Genomic DNA, 24,883 nt, shown 5'->3' on the forward strand with positions numbered 1-24,883 from the left:
CACTAACTTCACTAGTTTCTTTCATATTCAGCTTCTTATTTTAAACAGCCTCCACTTTATTCCATGTCCTCAATACCTTTTGCCTGGATTGTTGCAGTTGCCTATTGATTCATATTTTCTGAATGCTACAATGTCAAAATATATGACTTATCAATAACAATATAGATTAAAATAATGCTCATGTAATGTGTGTGTGTATATATATATATATACATATATATATATATATGTACAAATAGATACGTTTTGAGGATAAAAGAAATTCAATGTGAAGAGAATACATTTTTCTACCCATGTTGCCTCTCAATTCCACTACTTTAATTGTATCAAATTAGCTTGTATACAAAATCTTGCTTCACACTAAATTAAAATTCCCACCCTTCTTTTGAGAAAGCTAAACCTAGAATTAAATTTCTACTTATACGTAGGGGAGGAGGGAGTAGGAAAGTTCTGATTCTGACCGCTGGTATTCCTATTGATTACCCCTCCCACTCCCCCCAAAAAACTGCTTACCTTAAGGTATAAATAAATCAAATCCAGTTGAAGATTAAACACAAAATGCTTAATGGTAAACCAAAGACATTTTAAAAAAGAAAGTGTTACCCTGTCTCTCCCTGCATAGTCATGTACATTATACTATCAATTCACTTCTAAATAAATAGTCTATCTTCTATTTTAAAATAATTAAAATTAGGCTGGAAAAAAAAGTATCTTTTTGAATATACTAGTCATTCCTGAGCCACATTTAAATATACTGATTCCAGCAAAGCCTATGTGAAAGAGTAGAGAATTACAGTTTAAAGGATAATTGTCTAAAGTCAATTATAGTTTCATAAAACAAAATAGTTAAAATGGCCTTTTAAGGGATTAGTAATAAATCCCTACAGGAATGCAGTGGGCTTCAATCATATTTAAAATTCACTTCACTCTTCAGATAGGGAGAAGTACAGAAGAAATTGCTGAAAGAGCAGGGAAATAACCTCATTCTCCTCTATTCCTTCACCACTTTTCTTCACTTCCCAAAGTTTCTGTAGTTCCTACAGCATTTTTAAAAATGATTTTAATGTCTTTTGCTTTTATGCGCTCTACATTTCCCATTGATTCTTTCTCTTGTTCCAGAAAACTAACCCCAATAAGGCAAAAAGAAAATAAAGATAGCAAAATCAACCAACAACATAACAAAAAGGTCTGGCATTATATGAAACATGCCATAAACATAGAACCCTATACCCTACAAAGAAGGGGTGCAGGGAATAGATGCTTTCATGTAACACTTTCTTAGGAGCAAATCTTGGTCATTATTAATTTCTCAGGATTCAGTTTCAATATTCTTGTTGTATTTTACATTTATATTGTTGTATCCATTGTGTTTATTATTTTAATTATTTCACTTTTCATCATTTCATATAAATCTTCCATTGTCTATGTTCCAATTACCCAGCATAATGATTTCTCATAGCACAGTAATACTTCATTATATTAATGCTCTCCAATTTATTTAGCCATTTCCCCTACTGAGGGCCATCTACTTTTTTTCCTATTTTTTGCCACTACAAAAAGTATCATTGCAAATATTTTGGCATATGTGGGTCCTTTTTCTTTGTTATTAATCTCCTTGGGATATATGTCTAGTGGTAGAATTTCTGTGTCAACATAAATAAACATTTTAGTCACTCTCTATGATTAATTCTTGACTTCTTTCTTGAAGTCTGAAACAAATGACTATTTTCAAGTTTTCTCTTGAGAACTATTTGATCATATCCTATGACCACTTAGTTATTAAGTAATAGCTTTTGGTCATATATATGTGTGTATACATATATGTGTATGTATATGCATAGGCATATATATAATATCAGAACCTTTTCAAAGATATTTGATATAAACCTTTTCCCAGTAAATTGTTCCCCTTCTTATTCAAGTTGCATTAATTTTGTTCATTTAGATAGGTGATTTAGGGGAAGTTATTTGAGAAAGCATTAAATGTATGTGGGAGGTAGAATGGTAAAGTGAATAGAGTTCTGGACTTGGAATAAAAAAACTGGATTCAAGTCCTTACTCTAACATATACTGGCTATATTATGATAAGCACAACACTCAATATCTCTGAGTTTCATTCTCTTAAGACTGCAAGTTACAGAGGAGTTTCTGGGTTAATAAAGGGAGTTTCCAGACCAGGAATTCCCTGCCCCTATGAAATCACTAGTGCTGACACAAAATAAATGCTTATTAACATCACATTAAATTAAAGAATAAATACTGCAAGGCAATATCCCATAAATAAATACTATGAGCTGATATTCTGAGGTCCAGTTGATTAAAATACTTATCAATAATCTATTATGCATCTAGCACCTTTGCAGGGTTGCAAAAGAACGTTGATGGAAGTTGATATATAAAAGTACTACATAATATTTAGAAGCAAAAATATGGCCCAGAAAATAACATTAAATTTTATAAAATGGAACCATGAGTTATCAAAAAAAAAAAAAGAGGCCAGAATTTGTTGCATGACAGATTTTAGGAAGTTTTACAACTATGTGATTCAATTTCCCCCTCTCAGTGCAACTTATCTACATTCCAAGGACATCAAACAAAGCAATGGAATTTACTGGTAAAGTATTTGATGACTGCTCCTAAACAGAAGGAATATTATCCTCACAATAGTAGCTGACACTCCCATTGACTTAATTGTTTTCACATGGCTTTGACCCAATTTCCCAAAGGAGTTCTGAAATGAGATAGATAAGACAGAGAGCAACCAAGGATTTTAAAGGTCAAGAGAAAATAGGGAGAAGCAAACCCTTGACCTTAAAAACAAGACAGTGAATTCTCGCAAATATATGAACAATTTTCTGATTTTAAAAAGAGCATATCTTTAAAGGTGGTTCGGGATACAAATTATTGTCCTCATTCTTCTCTCCTGATAAGAAGGTACAGGAGGAAAAAAATGAATCAGATTAATGACAAACATTATAGGAATAGTCACCAATTAACACTTATTTTTTAATCTTTCTAATGTATAAAACAATTTACTTAGTAAAGCATTTTACCAGTTTCCATGTATCAAATGTCCCTTCGTTATAATTATTTCACCATTAAGCATTAGCAGATATTCTATCCAACTGCAATAGATAGAAAGCCTCTGAATTATTACCAGCATAAATACAGAAACAGGACAGTGTCTCAGTCTGTCAGTGTGTCTCTTGTTGTACTCTGAGGTCTTCCTGGTGAAAGTGATACCATTACAATAGTTCATATCTCTTTATGCAAAGTATATTTATTGTTCAGAATTTGTTTGAAACAAAGATTCCAAAAGATTAAGAAAAAACAATTGAAGACATGTGACTCAGGCTGTCAACTCCATGTCCTAACAGAGGCAGTTAATGTTCTTTATACATAAGGAAAATATTTTGAATGGAGACATAAAAATTATTATTCAGCAAAATCTACCTATGAGATAGGTCACCACCAGATTATAAACCCTCTCTACAATCTATACTTAATTGCAAGCACCACAGGCTGTTAGTTTTTGGTTTTTTGGTTTTTTTGGTGGGGCAATGCGCATTACGATATGAGAAATGATGATCTTGATGATTTTAGAAAAAAAAACATTAACTAATGAAGAGTGAAATTAGCAGAACCAAGAGAACATTGTACACAGTAACAGAAATATTATTTTAAGATCATTTTTTTTAGTGAGGCAATTGGGGTTAAGTGACTTGCCCAGGGTCACACAGCTAGTAAGTGTCAAGTGTCTGAGGCCGGATTTGAACTCAGGTCCTCCTGAATCCAGGGCTGGTGCTCTATCCACTGTGCCACTTAGCTGCCCTGTAAGTTCTTTTAGGGAAGTGATATTTTATTTATTTTTGTTTTTCACTATCTAACCTAATAATAAGCACTTATTATTAAACAAAACTTTAAAATATATATTGAAATGATGTCTTGTTTTAGTTTGTATTCTTTAATTGGAGGAAAATAGTAGCAGGGAAGAAGAAAGCATAAGGTGGTTTCCCCACACACACATTAGAGCATAATCTTTCAAATATTTTTTTTTAAAGGAAAATCTAAGAGACAGAGAACTTGAGACTTGAGATTTCTAAATAATTCCCTAATTCAATTAATGAGAGACAAAGGGCTACATATCTGTATTTGATACATACACAGAAGAAAAATTCATGTGAATCTTGGGTGAGATGGGGGAAAAGCATCAAAGAGGACAAGACAAGGAGAACTAAAAAGAGGAAAATGGGAGAGATGGTAGAAAAGAAAATGCTAAGCCATTGGTGAGGCAAGGAAAATAGCAAGATTCAAACATTCAAAAAAAAGGTACTGGTTCTTGGGTAAATTATTCTTAGCATAGTCTACTGTACACCTTGAAGCAAAAGAGATAAGCCCATTAGGCATGGATACTGCCTGAGTGGCACAGGGTGATATCAGAAGATGGCTCTAGAGATCACAGCAGCCTCTCACCCAACTTCCTCTAGCCCACCCCCAGTGGGGGACATTCCACTCTCAGATGATTGCCCACAATAAGGGAACTTTCTGGTCAGATGATCACCCTATCTGCCACTCCACCATAGGTGTTCTATAAAAGCTTTAGCCCTTCTCCTGCTTGAGGAGATAGGTATCTCAGAGAACCTCATCTCTCTCTGGATCTATCTCCCCTTGAGACTTGTCTTGAGGTTCCCTTTCTCTAGCACCAAAATAAAATATTATTTTATTCTAATTGGATTTGAGTGTGAGAAGGTGTAATTCTTTAAAGAGGAATTCCAAAGGACCCCCCCAAAAAAAAAAACACCAACCAATTTCCTGTAACATCTACTATTCACTAGTGTGGCCAACTTCACAATAAAGACCTATTGCAACCTTATAATCAGTCTTATCCCACTGCCTTAAGTCCCTCCCTTTACTAATCAATCTTCCAAACAGCTGCCAATTTAGTACTACTAAATCCCTGCTCAGACCATGTATGTCACTCCCTGACTCAATAAATTATAGTGGTTCACTGTTATCCTTATGTCAAGTCAAATACTAGCTCTTGTTTGGCTTCTAAAGCCCTTCACAATTTGACTTCAACCTGTCACTAGCCTTATTTTAATGTGTTCCCCTAAACAGTCCCTTGCCAACCAGACTGTTCTACTTGCTATTATCCATACTGCAGCTATCTTTGTGCCTCTGCATAGGTTGTCCCTCATACCTGGAATGCACTCCCTATTCTCTCCTAGAATGCATCCATGCTCAGCACAAATGCCATCTCCTACAATGAGGACTTCCCTGATTTTGTAACATGCAAATAGCAGTTGACACTACACTATACTTCCACAACAGGTCTTCCTAGTTTTGAAACCAGTTCTCTTTCCACTATTCCCCATTGTTTCTGCTCCTATTTATTATGTATGTATTCTGTACAAGCATAAATTTGTACTACTCTCTCTCCCAAGAAAACATCAGCTTCTTGAAGACAGAAGCTATTTATTCTTTTGCCTTTGTATATTCATCAACTAGCCCCGTACCTGGTATACAGAATAAGCTGAATAAATGCTTGTTCAATATTTATATTCTCAGCACCCTTTTTGGATTGTTAGGTAGGTAATTAGTCAGAGTTCAGATTCAACGCTTGCTTATTAAATACCTACTACTGGGCAAGGCACTGTCCACTGGTGCTTTGGGACCTATGAAAACTCTAAAAGGCAATTCACAGGATTACAGGATCATTGATTGGAAGGAACCACAGAGGCTTCCTATTCCTACCCTCTCATCTTATATATGAGAAAACTGAGGCCCAGGAAGAGTAAATGACTTGCATAAAGTCAAACAGGTAGAGGGGAAATTTTAATCTAGGTGCTCTGGTAATAGCTTTTCACCATCTTAATGCAGCCACACAGAAACTTTCAGTCTAATAGGGGATGCAATAACAAAATTGCAGAATTTTCAAAGTCAAATGTACAAAAATAAATAAATAAATAAATAAAATTGAATGGCTAATAGTCAAAAGAATGATGTAGACAACATATCCTCGTGGAGATCACAAGAGCAAAGATTGATCAGGCATAGTCAGAAGAGCCTTCAGTGAAAAGATGAAGTTTGAGAGAAAATACAATGTGTGCATTAATAAATGATTACTTGATTGATTCCAGCATCATTTAAAAAGCTTGGAAAAGGTTAAATAGCAAGATCAGGAGCTTCAACTATGTCCTGTAGATGGTGGGATGCAATGTCACTTTAGATAAATCAATCAAATATTTATTAAGCACCTACCATGTGTGAAGCACTCTTCAGTTACAAACTACAGCTTGCATTTATAGTGTTTGATCATTAAAACAACACTTTGAAGGACAAAAGGAGTGATGAATTTTAGGAAGAGTGGTGGCGATTTAGAAAATGAACTGAAGGAAAGAACCTAGAAGCAAAGACCCCTGAAGAAGAAATAACCATAACAGGGGTCCAGGCATGGGATGATTTAAACTTGAACTAAAATAGTATCACAGTCTGAATGGAAAGGAAAAAAAAGTTTAGGAATATGGGTTATAAAAGAGGAATCAAATAGAATTTTGAATTTTCAGGTTTGAGTAACAGGAATAATAACTGTACCCTACCCAGAGTTAGAAAGCAAAAACTCTTTTAGGGAGAAGCAACTTCATAGCAATGGCACAATGAAAAGCAAAAAGACTATATTTGGAGTTCAGACTTAGGATCTGTGGCTACGTGTGACATATTTGTGGATCACCTGAGAGATGTTGGGCAACTTGCTTAACCTCTCCAAGCCTCAGTTTCCTCATCTGTAAAATGAGGGAATTGGATTAGATGTTATCTAAGAACCCTTCCAGCTCATGGCCAAGATTTTCAATTCCCTGTGTCTTAGTTTCCTTAGCTACATAAAGCAAAGATCAAGATAAATTATTTCTAAGTTCCTCTAAGAACTAAAGTTGTCATTTAAAATAGGTTATGTTACAGATGAAGCATTTCCAGGGGAAAAAAAGGCAAATGTGGAAAGAGGCCATTTCTTATATAATCATTTTATTAGATAGCTAGAGAGATAGATGGATAGATATTATACACACACACACACATTTATATAGGGAGAGAGTATAATATAAAATGGGATCATGATAAATGTTTGTTAAATTCATAAATGTTACATAGAATATTGTTAACCTAAAACAGGAGAGGCCCCTTAACAGCATCAACAAATCCCTGTTAAATTGCCCCTGTCTGGGGAGCTGCTAGGTGGTACAGTGTATAAAGCAATGGCCCTGGATTCAGGAGCACCTGAGTTCAAATCCAGACTCAGACACTTGACACTTACTAGCTGTCACTATCAAGTCACTTAACCCTCACTGCCCTGCCCAAAAAACCTGCACCAGTCTGTATAAATATGTATGTCATGTATATAATGTATACCTATTTGAAATAAGTACATTTTATTTCATATTTTATAAATACATTGGTGAGATATAATATTATATATTTGTATATATTAAATGGTAGAGTAATAGTTAAAATCTGTTACTCTTTAAATGAGATTAGATAATCAACATTGTATGGAAAATTAATATGGTTCTAGTATATTATAGATATATTTCTAAAAAAACATAAACTTCCTGATGACAAGGATGGTTCCATTTTTTTCTTTGTATCCCCTGAAGCTTACTTAGCCCAGAACCTGGATCTTCACACATCCTGAGTTGACTGATAGGACAACAAAATGTTGTTCCTACTTACTTCAGTGGGATAAGGGAATATCTCATTCATGTCAAATCTTACATTATCATTAAAAGTTTAAAAATAATGCTTGTAAATATTTTTTGTCCTAGCACTTTCATTAAAATTTCTACCAAAATTAGAAAAAGGAACATACTACCAACATAGTTGTTTAATTAGAAATATTATTTTCAGGTTAAAACATTTCTAGAATGCAAATTCTAACAATGCTTCAAAGGGGGAAGTTTACTTATCCAGACAATTCTTTAACAAAGTTCTCCTCTTATGGCATTTTATCATCATATTTCACTTTTTAAACAATGATGTCATTTGTTAAGAGCTTCCTCTTCTCCTCTTCACCTCAACTTACATCTCCCAGAAGCCTTTTGGCATTATCCCCACCTTCATCTCTATCTCATATTATGAAGTGGCCTTCCTCCTTGACCAAGCAAAACTCTCTACCAGAAAAAGTGATCTCTTCTTCTGCAATAGAATGCCACCTCTATCATCTCCATTCTCTCATTTATCTTCAATCTCTATTTGTCTACTAGCAGCTTCTCTACAAACATGCCCATATCTCCCTCATCCTCCAAAAAAGCTTGCTTGATCCATACAACCCCATATCTCCTGCCTTTTGTGGCTAAACTCCTTGAGTATGCCCTCTATAATCTGACTCTTCTTCCTTTCCTTAATTCTTTAAAATGCAGCTTCTGACATCTTCATTCAACTTGAAATTCTCTTCTCTCTTCATGTGGTCTAGCAGTACCAGATCTCAAACCGTATTATAAAGTGGCAATTATCAAAACAATCCGGTACTGGCTAAGAAATAGCGAGGTGGGTCAGTGGAATAGAATAGGTACAAATTACACTATAGTAACTGACTGTAGTAATCTAGTATATGATAAATCCAAATATTCAAGCTTTTGGAACAAAAACTGCTGGGAAAACTGTAAAACAGTATGGCAGAAACTTGGTATAGATCAACATCTCACACTATGTACTAAAATAAGGTGAAAATGGGTACATGATTTACACATGAAGCAAATTAAAAGAACATGGCATAGTTTATCTGTCAGATTTATGGACAAGGGAAGAATTTAGGACCAAAGAAAATATAGAGACCATTACAAAATGTAAAACAGATAATTTTGTTTATATAAAATTAAAAAGCTTTTGGACTAACAAAACCAATGTAACCAAAATTATAAGGAAAGAAGAAAACTGGGAAAGATTTTTTGCAACAAGTATCTCTAATAAAGGCCTTATTTCTCAAATATTATAGGGAAATTAATCAAATTTATAAAAATACAAGTCATTCCCCATTTGATAAATGGTCAAAGGATATGAACAGGCAGTTTTCAGACAAAGAAATCAAAGCTATCTGTAATCATATGAAAAAATGCTCTTAAATCACTATTTATCAGAGAAATGCAAATTAAAACAATTCTGAGGCAGTACCTCACACCTATCAGAGTAGCAAATATAACAAAAAAGGAAAATATTGGATGTTGGAGGGGATGTGAGAAAACTGGGACAGTAATCTACTGTTGGTGGAGCTGTGAACTGATCCAACCATTCTGGAGAACAATTTGGAACTATGCCCAAAGGACTAATAAAGCATACTATCTACCTCCAAATAAAGAATTAATATTGACTGAACACAGACTGAAGCATGCTATTTTTCATTTTATTTCTTTCTTGTATTCAAGTTTTCTTATACAAAATCACTAATTGTACATGTATAACCTATATACATGCCTCAGGGAGCCAGGGAGGAAAGAGGGATAGAATTTGGAATTCAAAACTTGAAATAAAAATGTTCATTAAAATAAAAAAATTTAAAAAGAAACTATTCTCTTGAAAGTTATTAATGAACTCTTTACTGACAAATCTAATGGCCTTCTTGACCTGCCTTCTGCCTGTGACACTGTCAATCACCCTATTCTCCTATAAGACTCTTTCCTCTAGGTTTTTATTATGAGTCTCTCCTAGTTCTCCTCCTAACTATATGACCATTCCTTACAGGACCTTCATGCAAGTCATTCCTGCTAACTGTAGGTATCCAACAAGACTCTATCCTAGACATACTTTCTTTCCCTCTGTACTATTTCACTTGGTGGTCAGTTCTCATGGATTTAGTTATCATGGCTATGCTGAGTATTCTCAAATCTACTTATCCAGCCCAAATGTCTCTACATAACTCCTGTCTCACATCTCCAACTGTCCAGTAGACATTTAAAACTAGATGTCCCAGATATATTTTAAACTTAATGTGTCTAAAACAAAATGAATTACCATTCCCCAGAAACCCTTCCTTCTTCGCAACTTCACAACAATAATTTGTTGAGGGTACAACCATCTTCCAAGTCACATAAGCTGATAACAACCTAATTGTCATTCTGGACTCCTCTCTCCCTCTCATTCTTCATATATAATTTGTCACCAATTTCTGTTGATTTTACCTTAGTAACATCTCTGGTCTAGGCACCCTTCTGTCCTTGACAGTGCCACCACCTTAGTGTATTCCCCGGACTATTAACAATATAGCCTGCTGGTTAGTGTCCCTAACCACAAGTCTCTCCATTCTAGCCCATTCTCTACTCAGTTGCTTTAGAAATGCCCTTATTCAATAAATTCCTTTGTCTCCCTGTCTATCAAAATCCTCTGGCCTTTAAAGCCCTTTATTCCCTACCTTCCACACTCTTCCAGTCTTCTCATATCTCACCCCTCATGCCTCGTGTATCCTGTGATCGAGGGATGCTAGCTTCTTTGCTGTTCCTCAGAAAAGAAACTCCTACCTCCTGGCATTTTCAGTGAATAACACCCCCCCCCATGCCTGTAATGCTTTTTCTTTTGAAAGTCCTAAAGTCCCTCACCTTCTATAGTTAGCCTCTATATTTCTAGAGCCTCTTTATTTCTAACACATTCTCTCTGTTGATTCTCTCCACTTTATTCTGTACTTAGCATGCTTACACATAGACAGTTGTTTGCTGTCTACCACACTAGACTTCATAAGCTCCTTGAGAACCAGACCTGCTTTTTGCTTTTGTCTCCCCAATGTTTAACACATTGCTTGGCACAAAGAATGTGCTTAATGCATATCAACTGAATGACTAAAATGAAATTGACTTAGGAGGAAAAGAAATGTGGCACCATAATCCAACATTCATCTACCACTTGCACTGAAAAGCTTTCCAATCACTGTCTAATGGCAAATAGGACCCTTAGCAGATCAATACTTTTTAAATGTCAATAATCTGATTTTTCAGGAAATGCCAATGTACATTTAATGGAAGGCATTCTATTTTATTTACATTTATTTTTAAAACATTATAAAATAAAAAATATATAAAATATACTTTTTGAAAAAATGAGTATTCATGTTTACATCTATGTTTATATCTACCTTCTTTCCACACTAAGATAAAATCAATTTGCATGTTTTAAAAAGGAAAAACATATGACACCTATTTCAAATAATAAACATCTCTGCAACATTTCATAAATTAACTCATTAGTTACTGTATTTTTGTTCTATGTGTAAGACCAAAAGTTTATTAAAAATTTCACCCAAACTCTTCAAGCTGTGAAATTATTTCATGGTATAATATATGAACCAATTTGCTTGAAATCAAAGAGATTCTAATAGTGCCCATTTTACAGAATTCTTGTTACTGATATTACTCTGCAAAACCTCAAATCCCATGAAACAAAATTAAATCAGTTAAATATTCTGAATAACATATTTTGGTCAATAATGCAAACTAATGCCAATAGAATGACAATGTTTCAAAATTGTATGACAAATACTGGTTTGTGTAATGGGATAAGGATACTACTTTCTGGTTATAGAAATGATATGCTTATTAGAACAAAAAGATATTTCCTTTTCTATACACTGACTTCAATCTCACTACGCAATTCCAACTTAAGAATGGACATATAAATTATACTCCATGTTACCCCTATTTTATATAGTCAGTCTTGTCCAATTAAAAGTTTTATCTTCAATGTCACAGTGTCTTATTGTGGCACCAAGGTGACTCTGGGTACTGCACACACTTTGGCAGATTGTACTCTATTAAAAACACTTGAGTCAATTCTTAGTGATTTTTTTTTAAGACCAGCTTAACTAATTGCAGGGATGCTCATAACCAGCAGGGTGGACAGGTGATGAATTCTTGGGTGATATCAACCATGGAGTAAAGAAAAATACAAAATGACCCTCATTCTGGTATAATCTCCTTTAAATTCCAAAGGATGGGATAGATGGGACATATGGGGGGACAGAGTCATGCAAAAAGAATGTTACTAACCACATAGTTTTTAAGTCATCTATAAACACTAACAACTACTGAAACTCCAAAATGTTAAATAATTGTCCACTGTGTAAGTCAACTTACTACTGGAAGAATTCAACCCCATCAATGTGGAAATTCTTACTATAAATTAAAACAAAGGGTCAAGGAAATCTAAACAGAAGAAAGATGAGTAAGTTCTCTTTGTGGAAGTAAATTAAGGTGGTAGAAAATTTGTTTTTATTATGCACTCAAAGACAACAGGAAATTTCATTTTATGGGACATTTCATCATCTTATGTTGTGGTGTTCATGTCAAACATAAACAAAAAGAAAAGATAAATAGTTTTTCCTCCAATATCTATTGTAGACAATCAGGAAGTACAGAAATTCTCTAGAAGAACTTGATAAGCCCCTCCAAATTAAATCATTGTATTCTTTAATATTTGGTGATTTCAATGCAGAAGAGAGGAACAGATATAAAATATGATCGAAGATGAAGTTTATATGTCCCAATATATAAGTGGTCAAAGGAAATGAACAGGCATTTTTCAAAATAAGAAATCCAAGCTATCAAGAGCTCTATGGGAAAAATATTCTAAATCACTAATAAGAAGAAACTGTACACTAAGAAGACTCTAGTGTTCCACCTAACACACTTCTGATTGGCAAAAATGACCAAAAAAAAAGAATGAAAATGACAACTGTTGCAGGGGCTGTGGGAAGACAGCCTCATAAATACACTGCTGGTAGAGCTGGGAATTGGTCCAACTATTCAGGAAATCAATTTGGAACTATGCCTGAACAGTTACTAAACTGTGCATACCCTTTGGAAGAGTAATGCCACTACTAGGGTTATACCCCCAAAGAAGTCAAAGAACAATATGTACAAAATATTTATACCAACATTTTTTTGTCATAGCAAAAAAATTGAAATAAAGGAGCAATGTGTAAGATAACTATCAATTAGGAATCAACAAAATTTTAACAAAATTATGGTATGAGAATGTAAATATAAGAACCAATGAAAAGCACTGTTTCAGATTTAGAAAAACTGGGAAGACCCCCCATGAAATGTTGCAGAGTGAAGTGAGAAAAAGCCAGGAGAGCAATTTATACAATACCTATAGAAATAAACTGTGAAAGATTTAAGAACTCTATTCAATGCAATGATCAATTAAGGTTAATGAAGAATAATAAGGAAGCATAGTTCTTGGCAGAGAGGTGATGGGAGTGTCTGATGCAGAATGAGACACTTTCAGACACTGGCAATGTGGGGAATTTTTTTCTATACTTGTTACAAGGAAGGGCTTTTATTTTTTGTGGGAAGAGTGTTGTCAGGTGGGAGCAGTGGGTGGATAGTCATGCAAAAAAAAGTGTAACTAAAAATACACAGAAGAAAGCAAAAAGTTCAGAAGAAGACACCTACAAGCAAGCAGGGCCATGCTGTTTAATATCATGTTATATATAACATATATAGATATATATTTATTTACATAACAGGGAAAGCCAGCTTAATATATCATTCCTTTATGGTTTTCTCTATTGCAACATTAATGTTTGTTGATATTAGTTAAGTTCATGATAAAAACTTTTAATTTAAAAAGAAAATTAAGCTCAGAGTTAGGCAATAAAGGCCAAATGCATATAGACTATACAGAATCCTCAAATATTAATAACTAATAACAATGACACAATTAGCATTTACATAGTACTTTAAGTTTCACAAAGCACTTTACAAATATTATCCCATTTTAGCCTCACAACAACCATGGTAGTTATGTGCTATTATTTATCCCTATTTTACAGATGAGGAAATTGAGACAGACAGAGGTTAATTGACCTGCCCAGGGTCAAACAGCTATTCAGTATCTGAGGCCAGAACAACAAAAGTCAGGTTGGAGTTCAGTACCCACTCTGAGAACTGATGACTTGGATTCAGATTCCATATCAGATTCTGATACTTTCTGCCTATGTGACCTTTGACAAATCACTTGACATCGTTTGTCCTCTGTTTCCTCACTTATAGAACAGGGGGCTTGGGCCAGAAGGCCCCTGAGATCCATTCCAGCTCCAGCTTTACAACCATTCAAAAGTACTCTGAAACTGAAATGAGTTACCACCAAATCTTATTTCTATTACTTAAGCATGATTATGCAATCCTCTGAACCTCAGCTTCCTTTTCTGTAAAGAAGGATGACTCCTGTTGCAATCTGGGATGATTGTTGTGTTTTGTTTTTTGAGGGGTGCTCTGTAAACTTCTCATTGTTGCAGAAATTAGTTTATTATTAAAAAGAAAACAACCCCCCCAAAAATAACTTTTTCATAAAATGCAGATTTTCATAAAATCCAGACAGCAATTTTTTTAAAGTAATACAATTAGTTAAAATGCTGATGCTTTTTTTTTTGCTTATACACAGTAAGTATATAACATGTCTTCTTAAAGCAAAAGCTAGGCCCTGCATTACTTACTCTGCTTAGCTGAGTTCATAAATGTATTGTAACTTCTAGCTTCCTTATAACTTCAGATTCTCCTCTCTACTGAACTATCTTTTGATCAATAATTAAATTCCTCTGCCACTATTATAAACATACAGTTATTACTGAAGTCACCATAGACACACTGATGACATGAATTGGTAAAATATTGTTCCCCACCATAAAGACCTTAGTTCCTCCAGTTTCTTCATGGAAATCAATGTTTAAAGACTAATTAGTGTAGGAAACACCCGTTTTGAGAACACAAAAAGCAAACCCATAAAGCTTGTTTTTTCTTCATTTGGTTAAAAAAAAAAGAAACCTCCCAAGATTTACCCCATCACCACCAAAACAAAATTGTTATTTCTATTGAATTTTGACTATTCTTTATGAAGGAGGTAAGTGTCTTTTTCTGAAACCTATGCATAGGCTCTTTTCTCAGGTTATTCTAAGTTAAAGATGGCTTTTTGTAATTACTCTGCAGAAAACAGTTGTAAACATTACATCACTGCAAAGTTAAAAATCAACTCTACTGAAAACTCAGGCTATTGTTTTGATGACTATAAATTACTACATAGAGCAAAAGAAATGTTTAGTGAACACTTCCTAGAATATTCTCAGTCATACCACCTTTGAAATACAGTATAATTTTAATAACTATTTCAGTGGTAAATGTACTGTATTGAAACAGTTGTGTTTAATATTTTGTCTGGCAGCTTTATATATAGTGGTTTTAAATCTTCATATTTTCTGAAATTCATCTTTCAAGAAATTACAGGTCAAACACATGAAAATGATTGTTTTAATCATATCCATACAATTTTACATATAAACAATGTTCCATTGAATGAAGATAAAGATATCTTCAAAGTTAGAAATACTATTCTTAAATATTTCTAAAAGTTCTATGTATAAATACATAACAGAAAGTGATTAAGATGCACCAGATGACTCAAAGTCATCCCTTCCAGGAGCAAGATTTTATGATGTATGAGTGCAGGCCTTTTAGATATATTCTCTCTCCCCCCTCAGATTTCTCATGTTTCTCCAGCTCTCCTTTAAAAGTATCACATTCTGTTATTCATTATAGTTATTTGTATCCATAATCTACCACTACTCTACAATTAGTTTTACACTTCTTGATTGTGGGGTAGATGGTCATTTCATTTTCTTCTCCATAATGCTTAGATTATAATGCTACAGAAAATGAATGCTTTTGGGATAACTAAAAGGAAGTTTTCCTGCTTCTTGAACTCTACAGTTTTCATCTGGAAGACTCTTCTCCCTGGGTTTCTATGACAGTGTTCTATTGTGATTCTTTTACTTCCTATCTAACAAAAGCTATACCATCTACATTAAACACAAACATAGATATTACATATTACATGTATTTGATATAGTATACATACATGTGTATATTAAACATATTGAAAAATCTGCCTTCTGTCTAATTAGATTCCTTCTATGACACTTAATAATAATAGAGCTCAGAGAGGACACATGTATTATCTTCACATATTTGAATGAAAGTAGTTTATCTTTATTTGGTCTCTTATGATTTTTTATTCATATTCACCTCTTTATGTTTCTCTTAATGCCTGTATATTGAACTGAAAAGTCTTCTACACAGCTCTGATTTTTTCATTAGGAATGCTGACAAGTCCTCTATTTCATTAAATATTCCATTTTTGCCCCTGTAGAATTATACTGAGTTTTGATGGGTAAATTATTCTTGGCTATAAGCCTAGATCATTTGCCTTTTGGAATATCATATTCCAAATTCTCTACTTCTTTAGAGTAGTGGCTGGTAAATTATTAGTACAAAGTTTATGCCTATGTATTAGAAGTTTGGCACATGCCCAGACCACCTAAAATGGAATCATCATTGGGAAAACACTAGAGAAAGACTTCTAACACACTGGAGCACTGATGCTAGATTTGGATATAGTCACTGGGACTGTGAAATATAAGAAGTGAGCTAAATTATGAACCTAATCTCCCACATTCAGTGACTGAGGTAATATACAGGAGATGATGGCCCCAATGTGTAGGATGGGGCAAGGGAGAATTGGATATATAGATATAGATATAGATATTAGGTAAATATTCCTTTGCAAAAGCTAGCTGATATTAAATAAAATTGAATTGACATGATATTAATTTTACTCTTAAATATGGGAGGAATACAGCCAGTAGAAACCGGAGCCAGTAGCAGAACAGACTGACTCCTCAGCCCCTTAAGGGTACCTGAGAACCCTAAGGGAGATAAAATATAAAGTACCTGGCTCTGAGAGAAGGTGGCTTGTTACATATACATATATTGATATGGAGCAATAAAAACTCAAATATAGAGTGGTCCTACTTCATATACAATGCACTTATTTCAACCCATACTACAAAATGCAAAGCATCTCTTTTAAGTATAAAATAACATGAATTAAATAACCACGCTCCAGTTTGCTAGATTTAATAGAATATAGTTAGTGGAATTAAATTAAGTAAAAGGACAATTTATGTTAATAATTCAAGACTGACAATTCCAAAAAGTATTAATCTAGAGAGCTGTGTTTATCAAATAAATCACTTCTGCTATTGTGGGATTTAACACTTTTCTATGGCCCTGACCATAGGACACAGTTCCCCTGACTCAAACCCCAAAGTTTTCTTGGCCACTGATCATCAATGATATCAACCATAATTCTGTCATCATAGTGGGATGGGGGAAGCAGCGCTTGGTGGTAGGGATAATAGTGGTAATAACAAAAAAAAAATGACAATTCCCTAGACCCTGAGGCAATCAAAGGCATTGGAAACAGGGAAGGACCAGATGTACAACTTTACCCTGGTTTATATCCCCACCCCCACCCTACCCCATAAAATATGAACCAAATAATTCAAAGATCCAAATGGATAAAGACTAGATAGTGTTTTACAGCAATAAAAGTAGGGATAAACAAATGTAAGCACTTGAAAAACATACCTAATGCTTTTTACTGGCATTTTAAGCCTTTAAAATATCTAAAAAGCTTTTTTAAATCTCTAGTTATAAACATTCAGAGCAAGTAATATGGTTATTGGGCACATGATTTAATTTTCACACAGCAGAACTATTTTCCAAAGTGCATGCAATTTTTAAAATTCTTGTTTCCACTCTGTCAAAGAAAGCCTTAATTTTAAAGTCTACCAAATATAGTGAAAAGCACATACATCTAGAAGATTCAAACTAATAGGCAAGGTTTCCTCATTATGATAAAATTAGATAATACATGAAAAGCATCATGCAAACTTTAAAATGGTACATCAATTTTGACTATTGTTTGAAATTTTTATAATTTAATCACTATGGTTATGTACAATCATGACTTTTGCACACATATCATATATGTATGAGTATAAAATTAAACTGTGGTATTCTCTACCAATCTACTACTTTAAAAATCCAAGAAGCAATAATTCTAGGAAAAATAATGAATTTGCAGTCATCATCTTGAGAGCTTTTACAAATGTTTAACTAGGAAAATCTGAGCTATGGCATTCAAATAATATTATTAGTAAAAAAATTTTAGTCTCTCAACATTGATAATTCTCCTTAGTACAGCATTCTATAGTATACTACACTTCTCTTTCCAATTCTATTTATGGTTCAATGCATTTGACTTATAAGATTAACAATCCATTTTTTCTCCATTCTCCAAATGAAAGTTCTCCCATGTCTACTAAATAAACCATGCTTATTCTTGTCTCTTTTGTATACTCTCCTAGAATACTCTCTACTCTCTCCATTCCTGTCTACCCAATTCCTAATCATTCTTCCCTATTCGCTGCAATCCAGAGATCTTTCCATCCTACAATCTGATGATACTAAGTATTGTAACAATTAAATGGCAATTAGTCATATACCTTTATCATCTCTTCTATTGTTTTTATTGCTATTTCACTCATTTTATTTAGCTTTTCAACTCTCCCAAACTGGATTATAATCTTTATCAGAGCAGACTCTATTTGACACTTAATAGTAGCCCCTACAAGTCTACTATATTGCTATGTACAGAGTAAATGCTCAATAACTATCATTGAAATATCAATTACCAACTTCATTGACTTTTAAGAATTATTAAGTTAATGCTAGTAAAGAAATTGAGTACCTCAGATAAAAATGCCATAAGAATCCAGCATTATCATAATCAATATGCAATAAATTATTTTGAAGTGTTACAATCAATAATGATGTTTGATATGGCTATATAATGCATTTAAAATTCGTTTCTTAAAAGAACAATGCATTTTAAGCTCTCACTTAGCATTTACAATTTTGGTTTCCCCAATAAAACATACACTATTTAAAAAGAAATGTATGTCTGAATAGTTTCCTAAAGAAAACCTATTAGCATTAATCAAGTCTAAAGCTTTTCTGAAATAATCTACTTCCCCATTGCTTTTCTGGGGAGAGAGAAATAGTTAAAGAATAAATCATAAGTCATAAATATGTTATAAGTCATAAAATGACCTGTCCATACATTTCTGGCTTTCAAACATTCCAAATTTTCCATATGGTGTTCAAAACACGTGCAAACACATTGATTTTTATTGGTGTATTAACTAAGAACACAGTTTTTAATTGTATTTATAAACAAAAAATTAACTGGATGATTAGAGGGTAAAGCTTATGGGAAATTCCAAATGTAAATCAAAACTTTGAGTTTCATGCAGTAGAAAGGCCCTTCTTTCTTACAGGAATGTATTTCTATTGAAAACTGAACCAGAAATCAGAGCAGCGGCTGTTTGATTCCTTAAACAGATGGTGTCAACAGACCACTCTATTAGTCAGCTTGGCAAAATAAGTAGAGTGGTTTTATGAAATCCTATCAAGCTCAATTTATATTATATATGTATATTCATTTATGTAAATATTATATATGCATGTATACATATATACATGTATTTGTGCATATATGTATTTTTATGGCTTAAACCTGTCCTCAGATACATGATACTGCTTACTGAATATTTTGTAAAATAGGTTGCCACTATCCTATCAGCCTGAAGTTTCCTCGCTGGCTTTTCAAAGAAATGCTGGCCTAAAAACAAAAGCCAAATCCCAGGAAGGACAGCTGAGCTTAACAGGTGAAGAGATAATATCTAATAGTTTTCTATCAAAACTATAACTGGGTCGTATGATTTTTGTCTTTTCTTATATGCACTGAAAATACTAAGTCCTGTTCTCTTGCTGATATAACATTTGGAACCTCATTTCTAAAATAAGCAACATTTAATTATTCTAACTTAATCTTGCTTTGTGACAGGGTAACTAGAGCTTTAGATTAGAGAAGTGTTCAGAATATACTTTCTTTGCATTACAGCAAGGAATTCAACAAGTTTTCTCATGATATTCTTGGTGAAAAATTCAGAAATTTGGGCTCAATGACAATAAATTAAGTGGATTCATAGTTAGTTGAACAACTGTACTCAGAGTATTGATTAATGGATCAATGTCAAACTGGAAGATATCTCAAGGGGCATGTTATCAGGATCATAGGTACTTGGCCTTGTCCTGTTAAGACTTTCATTAATGACTTGCATGAAAACACAGGGGGAGTACTTAGTAAATTCAGATGACACAAAGCTAGAAAGGATAACTAATATGCTACATGACAGGATCAGGATTCAAAAATACTTTGAGGGGGGCAGCTAGGTGGCACAGTGGATAAAGCACCAGCCCTGGATTCAGGAGGACCTGAGTTCAAATCTGGCTTCAGACACTTGACACTTACTAGCTCTGTGACCCTGGGCAAGTCACTTAACCCCAACTGCCTTAACAACAACAAAAAAATTGATAAAAATTGACATTTTAAAAGAATCAGGAGAAAACCTTATATTCAGACTTTTTAAAAATTTACTACCTAAGTACCAATACACATGAAAAACACCTAAAGGTTTTGGCATACTAAGTTCAATGTAAATCAATAATATCATAGCCCCCCCCCCCCAGAATGCACCACATATTTAATAAATTGACCAACTCACTGATATGGATATTTTACCCAGTAAGTTCATCCATGCCTCATCCTATGCAATTCTTATTTATGTCCTCCAAAATTTTCTATATACTTTTGAAATTTCATGGATAGCAGAACAGAACTCAGGATGTCTATCACATTATTCGTTGTTCTCAATACTTATGAATCCCACTCCTTTTCCTTGGGTTATTTTTTTATACAAACTAATGCAGCTTAGATTGCACTTAATATGACATGTAAAGATGTCCATGTTCATGCTACTTCTTCTACAGTGAATATCCTTCCTCCTCAACTTCCCAATCTAAATGTATTAAGGTCCCTATAAAGTGTCAGTGTCTTTCACCTTTTTTTGCTCTCTCAAGCAGCCACTCTAGCCATTGTACCCTCGCAACTAGATCTTCAATTCCCACCCTAGGCCTCTACTAACTGGTGAAAGTCTACTAAAAGTAGCCAGCTCCATCCACTGCCACACACCATGTTCATGTTCCTGCCACACCACTGCTCCCTCATCCCCTTTGTTCTCACCTCCCCCAAACCCTTTCCACCTCCTGCTCTGGGAAGAATAATCAACCAATTGCTTCTGGAAAGGCCAAGGCATTCAATTGCCCTGAGACTCCACTCACCATTCCTTTTATGTCATCTCTCTTCCTTAGAATGTAAGTTCTTTGAGGACATGTGTGACATGTAAAATTATATGTGGTTGCCTTATTTCTGTCCCAAGTTTGTGGAAAATTAGCTGAGGTTTCTAATTTATTAGAAGCTTTACTACCAATTTGGGGGCATTAAACCTTTATTAAAGCATGCCAAATCTTAGTAAAGAGAGATCACTTGGCTCAGAAAGTTAAGAAGCCTATCTACCATGGTGGAGAGATAAGAGCTCAGCCTGGCCTGCTTCTTCCTCCAAGTCCTCCTCCAATTCCTCCTCCACGAGTGCGTGTCATCCTTGGGCAAGGGCCCTGCTAATCTTCTCTGAATTGTTCCAATTACAGTATATGTGCTGCTGCGTCTGTGTACTAAGATGGGAGGTCAGAGAAGCTGCCCACATGGGAAGTGGGTTTTTTTATATGTGTATTCCCAGCACTTAGCACAATGGCTGACACATAGTAAGCACTTAACAAATGCTTTTTAATTCCTTCACATTCCTTCTTCTGAAGTTATGAAAATATCTATACTTCTGTGACATTTACCATATTTTTCTTTCTTTTTTTTTTGTTTGTTTTTTTGTTTTTTTGGCAGGGCAATGGGGGTTAAGTGACTTGCCCAGGGTCACACAGCTAGTAAGTGTCAAGTGTCTGAGGCTGGATTTGAACTCAGGTACTCCTGAATCCAGGGCCAGCACTTTAACCATTGCGCCATCTAGCTGCCCCCATATTTTTCTTTTTAAGGAAGATTTTGTATTATTATCCACCTTATCCCCACTCCCCCAAAAAATAACCAGACAGGAAGGACAACATCTAATCATATGTTTGTTCCCTACTGCAACTAGCACAATGACTTACATAATAAATACTCATTAAATTACTGACTCGGAGGAGAAATTTCAATTTGTCCAGTCATTCTACGTAACAGATATGGGGACATTCAAATTTGAATCTGAAATAGCCTATAAACGGCATAAACAATGCCTCTGGCTTCAAATTAAAAGTCAACCTGAAGTTGTAGTTAGTGCTACACAAGTTAGTAAATGTTTAACAGAATATAATGAGCAAAACACCAGGCTTCATATATATTTGGGATAAGCTGATCAGATCAAATTGGTTCTGAAAAAAGTCTATAGTCCCAAATTTAAGTATGAACCATCTTTCCTTTTGAGGAAAATATTTAACCTATGAGTTAAAAGTGGGACACTGGATAGGATTCAGGAGGACCTGAGTTCAAATCTGGCCTCAGACACTTGACACTTACTAGCTGTGTGACCCTGGGCAAGTCACCTAACCCTCATTGCCCCACCCAAAAAACAAAATACAAAACAACAACAACAAATTATTATATTTTTTAAAGGGTTAGAACACAAGAAAGTTGAAGCTTCAAGAACCTAACTGGTTGTCACTACATACAGTGCCTGGGGGCAGAATCTTACTGAGACTGAGCTAAGTGGATGGGGTAAAATATTTCTAGTACAAGAGGCTACTTTACACTTCTAATTTTTCCTGCTGTACAATATGTACCCAGAAAATAGTTCTCACCCACAGAAAACTCAAGCTTTAAAGGTACAAATCTTCTGAGCAGATTTACTTTATTCCCCATATGTCTTCATCAATTTAATTTAAATATGACCTACTTCAAATGAACCATGACCCATAATCCATTGTACTTCACACCTTAAACTTTGGCTCTATGCTTTCTCTGTGCACTTAGCTAATACTGACCTTGTGCTTTTTACCCACCAATCTAGTAAATATAAAAAAACAAAACAAACAAACAAAAAAACCTAAGAGGTTTTAAATAAAGTCTTTTGTCCATAACATTTTTTGTCTTCTGGACACTTAAAAAGATAATTTCCTTTCAGCATAATTTGCATGTTTAATGAAAAGTTACATTGAACTCATTTTTTCTTAGAAGAAACAACCTGTATCATCTTTCAGTACAATAAATTTTCTTATCTTCCATTTAGAACACATCCCTATCCAATGTTCAAATTGATCCTTACTAATCTGCAGATCTATATGACCTGAAGGAGTACCTAGTAATATAGCAAAGCAGCAGATAACTGGAGTAAATTGGAGAACATTCAGGTCATATTTTATCATCTCAAAATATTTCTTTACACGTAATTATTGTTTTGCCTATCTGAAATGATTGTTATTTTTTAGAATAGTTTGAATGGTATAATTTTCCTCAGATAGCAACTTGGGCCCATTTTCTGTATTTGATTTTTTTTTTAATTTTTAGAAAATATTTGTCTCTTTCTTCCATTTCAAAATAAGGAGATAGCTCAACTTTGAAGACCTGTGAACTTAACTTGTAAAAATCACATCAGTTTCACAGTTAATAATATTTTTTCATTAGGTAGTGAAAATCCTATATTATTACAATGATAATATTAGTAATATACATTGTTTTCTCTTTCATGGCAATTAATTTAAGGGAAAAATTGTCCCCCCAAAATTAATGATAATGAATAAAGAATAATAAAGCAATAAAATGTCAGGAGCCTAATCACTTTTTCTCTCACTTACTTTGTATACTTTGATATAATGTAAAATTATGAAAAGAAGTGATTCCTGTAATTAATATTAGCATTGCATATAACAATATTCCTATCTCAGAAATACAATTTAGTGCCTTTATAGCTAAATCCCCAAAACTTATTTTTCCAAACTTCTCTTAACAACACTAACATCTTTCCAGGGTCCTCCCCCCAACCTGCTCTTCTAATCCTTCCAGTCAGTCAAATTTTTTTTTCTTTTTCTTTTCTTTTCTTTTCTTTTTTTTTTTTTTTTTTGGTGAGGCAATTGGGGTTGTGACTTGCCTAGGCAGCTAGTAAGTATTAAATGTCTGAGGCTGGATTTGAACTCGGGTCCTCCTGACTCCAGGGTTGGTGCTCTATCCACTGCACCACCTAGCTGCCCCCAGTCAGTCAAATTTTGAAACTGTCATTATCCCTTCTTTCATCTCCCTCACCCCTTCATGATCGATTACCAAGTTTTGTCATTTTAACCTCCTTTTCCATCCTTTTTTTTTCTTTCCACTGACTCAGCTGTAGCTCCAGCCTTCATGAAACTCTTTTAACCTGAACTTCTGGAATTACATATTTGATCAATTAGGAGATGCTACATTTAGTCTCTACCTTCTCCAATTGATTCCTCATACAGCTGTCAACTTAATGTTACCAATAAACAAATCTGATAGAGTCACTAGCCCTCCCTATTAATGACTGAACAAGTGGAAGCTAATGACTCCATGTGACATCAAAAAAAGCAATAAAATAAATTCAAAAGAATGAAAAAAAAAGAGAAGAAAATAAAATATCACATCAGAAAACTGACCTGGAAAATGGATCATGGAGAGCCTTGAAGGGCAATCACCTTTAGGGGGTATCACTTGAATGAAGATATAGCAAAAGATACCAAGAAATAGCAGTATAATAGGTAAGAAAACAAAGAGAGAGGAGTCATGAAGAAAAAGAAAGAAGAGGCTATCAAGGAGAAGAATGTGATTGTTAAAGGCTACAGAGGACAAGAAAGATGAGGATTAGGAAACGGCCATTAGATTTAGCAATTTTTAAAAAATCAATGTTAATTTTAGAAAGAGCAGTTTCAATTGGATGAAGTCAGAAGCCACACTTTCAAAAGTTTAAAAACAGTAAAAGGAAATGAAATAGGGGCAGCTAGGTGGCACAGTGGATAGAGCACCGGCCCTGGAGTCAGGAGTACCTGAGTTCAAA

At 34.2% G+C, this 24,883-nt stretch overlaps 1 protein-coding gene and 1 pseudogene across 4 annotated transcripts in view; both read right to left on the reverse strand.

The window, feature by feature from the left end:
* The window catches only part of ROBO1 (roundabout guidance receptor 1), a 976,778-nt gene that overhangs the window by 383,259 nt on the left and 568,636 nt on the right, over positions 1 to 24,883 (reverse strand). The gene's annotated exons all lie outside the window — the stretch shown is intronic.
* LOC122752312 lies at positions 21,411 to 21,510 on the reverse strand (annotated as a pseudogene).

This window comes from Dromiciops gliroides, chromosome 3, assembly GCF_019393635.1.
Source record: "Dromiciops gliroides isolate mDroGli1 chromosome 3, mDroGli1.pri, whole genome shotgun sequence".
Taxonomy (NCBI): domain Eukaryota; kingdom Metazoa; phylum Chordata; class Mammalia; order Microbiotheria; family Microbiotheriidae; genus Dromiciops; species Dromiciops gliroides.